Source organism: Euprymna scolopes, chromosome 1 (assembly GCF_053919585.1).
Source record: "Euprymna scolopes isolate OS-2025 chromosome 1, ASM5391958v1, whole genome shotgun sequence".
Lineage (NCBI taxonomy): Eukaryota > Metazoa > Mollusca > Cephalopoda > Sepiida > Sepiolidae > Euprymna > Euprymna scolopes.
The window spans coordinates 112,238,179-112,242,998 of NC_136482.1; the positions used below are offsets into that span (position 1 = coordinate 112,238,179).

General features: G+C 37.0%; 1 protein-coding gene across 2 annotated transcripts in view; it reads right to left on the reverse strand.

Annotated features, from left to right (window-relative positions):
* Positions 1-4,440, reverse strand: part of LOC145266299 (solute carrier family 13 member 2-like) — a 200,485-nt gene extending 196,045 nt beyond the window's left edge. For both annotated transcript variants that reach the window (XM_080121973.1, XM_080121888.1), the window contains exon 1: positions 4,238-4,440. The gene's annotated coding sequence lies outside the window, so the exon portion shown is untranslated. The remainder of the gene's footprint in view (positions 1-4,237) is intronic.
* Between the last annotated feature and the right edge of the window lie 380 nt (positions 4,441-4,820).

Genomic DNA, 4,820 nt, shown 5'->3' on the forward strand with positions numbered 1-4,820 from the left:
GGTCGTTTAATTGTTATGTACTTCCATTTTTTGTCATAAATAATTTTACCAAGAATTCTTCATAAGTTTTGGTTTCGGTTTCGGTTTCGATTATAGGTGATGGCACTCCAGTAATCTGTTTTTTTTATATAAATAATTTTATCAGGAATTTCTCATTAGTTTCAAGTTATATATATATATATATATATATATATATATATATATATATATATATATATATATATGTGTGTGTGTGTGTGTGTGTGTGTGTGTGTGTGTTCATAAGTTTTTATTTCAGTTTCGATTCAAACTAATGCACCCAAGTCATATGGATATATATTTTTTATTTTTGAAATCGCAACTTTCTAATATATAAAAATCGATATAACATTCTCTATAATAATATACACGAAATCTGCAAGAATAAAAATATAATATTTAAACGTACTTTACGACCGGGCTTTACCAGGCGTTTGTGCTAGCTTAGATAAAGGCTTTTGCAGTTTTAGCAAAATGCCGCAATAATATCAAAGCGTCTCTATTTAAACTGAACATCTATAGAATGCCTACACCAATATATTACATATGAATGAGTCCCCTGTTGAATTTCCAAGAGTTGCGCAATCATCAACCACACCTCTCCTGAGTCGACATTGTTAGATACCAATGGAAAGTGAGTAGAGGTTCAGGACGACTGGGAACAAATGCCGAGATAAGAAGAAAGCACATACAGCGCCTAGAATTCCCAAATGGTCACCCATCTGGTACTAGTTAGGCTCAACGTTGCTTAACTTCGGTGATCTGACGAGAAGCGGTATGTCAACGTGATTATGCCGTCTTCACATAAAGTATATTGTTATTAATTATACTAGGATGAATGATATGTACAAAATTTGCATAAACTTAAGAGAAAGTTACCTCCAATCTGATATTTAATAAATTAAAATCGATTATGTAGGTATTGCTTGTTTTCTTCATGTAATTTAACCCTCTTCATGTAATTTAACCCTCTCAACGGGGAAACCCTCGAAGAGACGGATAGCTTCAAATACCTGGGCTGCACATTCATTGGTACCGGTCAAGGCATGAATGAGATTGAAACGCGCATTAATGCCGCACGAGCTGCCTTTTGTCGACTCCAAAGGCGATTATGGTCACGGCCTGAAATACGTCTGAGGACAAAAATACGAATGTACCAGGCCCTCGTCCGCTCAATACTTTTGTATGGATGTGAGACCTGGCCCATACGGAAAGCGGATCTGCGACGCGTAGAAGTTTTCGACCACTACAATCTCCGCCGCATTCTCCATGTCCGTCCCTTGGATTTCGTCGCCAACAAAGAAGTCCGGCGTCGCTGCAATCTCCAGGCAATTACTGACCTACTGCGGGCCCGACGCCTTCGATGGTTCGGCCATGCCTCCCGCTGTAATGCAGGGGTCTTTATCCACGAGGCTATCTCCCCACATCCTCTACCCGGCTGGAAAAAAACGTGTCGGTGGCCAGCTAAGAACGTGGCTCGGGACTATCAAAGCCGACGCTGAGCTTATTTCGGGCCCGCTCATCTATGGCCTGTCTCGTTGGAGACGTGACTGGCTGTTGCTCACTCGGGATCTTGCCTCCGACCGCCGGGCTTGGGCCGCAGCGATACGAGATGTGCATATTCATGAAGCCGACTCAACTCCTCCAGGGTGAATGTCGTTTCAAGTACAAGTACAATTTAACCCTTTAACCGTTTATTTTATTTATTAAATGATTCACCGTTTATTAATTCTTAGCCATCACATATTCATTATTGCCTACAGATTAATGTCTATCTTAGGCCCTAATTATCTTATTTTTATTTACATTCTTATTATAATATAAAACCCTTGATATGATATATATCTTTCTCTAAATTCAATATATATAAACAATAGTTGAGATTGTAACCTACATTTATGATAAGTCTGGAATAGGCTAGCACATATGTCGTTCTATGTTTACAACCTTGAATAATTTCCGGTTTATTATTTAACAAATTGTCGTTGTATATGTTGAAAAATGAACAATAGTCACATTTACTTATTAATGATAAATAACGGGACCTATGGAAATTCAACAGGGGACTCATTCATATGTAATATATCGGTATAGGCATTCTATAGATGTTCAGTTTAAATAGAGACGCTCTGATATGTTATATAAATATTTAGTTTAGCTTACTTAACTGCAGTCGTATTTTAACAATTACGCTTCATCACGGCTCGAAAATAATTATGCAAATAATTAATTCAAATAATGGGTAGATAAATAACGAACAAAAACTAAGAAACTAAGAAAAAAACCCACAACAACAACAACAACAACAACAGCACAGCCGGTTATAAGTTATGCTTTCAAAATTACGGCCGAATGAAATCGACTAACCTGCGAATGCAGTCTGGAGGTCAACAAAATTAATCATCGAAGGGAGTTCATTACATTCCTCCTCCTTCTTCTCCTCCTCCTTTCTATGATTATTTATCCACAAATATTTAAAAAAAAAATACTTATAGCCAAGATATTCCGTATTTGGAGGGATATTAATCTTTTAAAATTCGCGTGGCTCACAATGACAACATGGTACCATGTATCCATGAAAACATTACTATTTCATAGGTCAATCCATGAATTGGGTGGTTTCACTTCTTTTAGCTAAATATTTCTCCCATTGCAGGTCTGTCGTTTGTACGCATTGCAATCACGCACCTTACTATATATATTTGCAACGTTGTACATGCTTACACTGTGACAAATTTTTTGGGACTGGGAATTTCGGAGATCCAAGAAGAAAAAAATGAATAAATCGTGAAAACTGGATTGTTTTTATCATTTTTAAAGAGGCTAATCCAACTTTGCTATGTATGAGATTTTAGAGAACTTGTAAATAGACCGTAAAAATGATAACGGCGAATTAAAGACGAAAGCAAAAACTGGTGCTAAGAAACTCAAGGTGTGGATAAGATGAAAAAAAAGGCGTGTGCAATCTGGTCAACAAAAATACCCGAGAAACCACGGCGGCATTCTCCTGTAGGGATGCCTCAGGCGATTAGCAAATAAATTAATCCCTTCTCCAAAAGAGAAAGTAAAACCAGGAAATGCAGATGTCCTAGAACTGTACAGAATCGAGAATGGCCCAATTGACTTGTTTCGCCATGAGGGTAGATTTAGACCCCACAAAAGGATGCACTCTAGGTTTGGGGCAAAAATATTTTCTCTAGAAAAACTATCCTTTACCGACAGGAGACATAAAAGAGAAAGTGGCACGTCAAAAACCGATACTGCACCCTGTTCTTTGTTTGACATTAAAACGGCGGCAAACAAGATAAGGAAAGTAGTTTGAAACAGGAGAAAACAACAGAAACTGTCCATAAGCATTGTGATTTTTTTAAATAGGTAAACAAAGTGTCCCTTTTTCTTAATGCGTCACCGTTTATCCAAGCCTAGATACAACTCGAGGATAAGAGTTAATGAAATTTTCAGATGGTGATAAACAATATCTTAAAAGGACTAAATGAAATAGTCAGACTTTGATTATTTAAATAGGCGACCCTACATAAATTTGTTAATATTTGACTTTAAACGAACATGTTGTAGTCAACCAGAAAGCAACCCTGTAATTTTGTATTCAACGGATGGGACGTTCTTGAAAATAAAATTTTGTTGGTTGAAATACTGCTACGTCTTAGATAAACGGAAGAAGAAAGAAAAAGCATGTTTACGGTGGTTGAAGCCGGGCACGTTTTTACCGTAAAATTGAGAGCAGCTCAGTTTGGCACCTAGAATGAAAATAACGAGAAAGAAAGACTAAACGTCTCTTCTGTGAATATGGAGAATATTTCCATCCTCGAAAAATCTTCTAAAATTACCACTTTTATAGGTTTTCGGTGGCGCTGAAAACGAAAATATTCGAGTGTGAAAAGAAAGCCACCTCCGAAAAAAGGTGGCCATAAAGTTGGTGCTCATTTTACGTTAAAATATTACAGAAAAGTGACCCCCTTTTTAAAACTAACATTTCCTCATATCTTGGAAACTACTCGTTTGCCGGAATTTTAAACGGTATTTTCGTTTTCAGCGCCTTCGAAAACCTAGAAAAGTGGTAGTTTTAAAAGATTTCTCGAGGGTGGAGAGATTCTTCATATTTACCGTCTCTTCTAAGTAAGGCTGCAGTGTAGTTAGTAAATATAGTAGCTTTATATTTTCCGATAGTTGAAATCTAATTAAAATTTATGTAACTTACCTTGATATAGATAGTAGTGAGTTGTTTTGCCTTTTCTTTTTCTTGTACTTACTGTCGATGATATCGTGCAGTCCACGACGGCTGGTGTGTGTATTCTGCGTTTACCTTGAAAGATAAAACAACTTTTAATGTAGGTATTTCTTACGGGTAATGTGGTAGGGTTGGTGACAGGAGTGTGTGTATGAGCGGGTTGGGATAAACATGTACATTTATATTTTATATTTTTTTTTGATTGGTGAATGAACACACGTCCGGCAAAGAGTAGGAGGAAGAAAATCGTTTGTCAAGAGTCAAATTGAAAGAAGGGGGGTAAGAGGAAATAATTATAAAACTAAAAATAGGGTGAACCTAGTGTACACACACACACACACACACACACACACACACACACACACACACACGCGCACGTACACATACACACACACACACACACACACACACACACACACACACATATATATATATATATATATATATATAGACACACCTTTTATTTGTTTTTACATAAGTAGTAATCTGTTGCTACACAGTCATAAGCATGTTTTGGTCGGCTAGTTTTTAGTAACTAGAGCCCTTTTCAGGC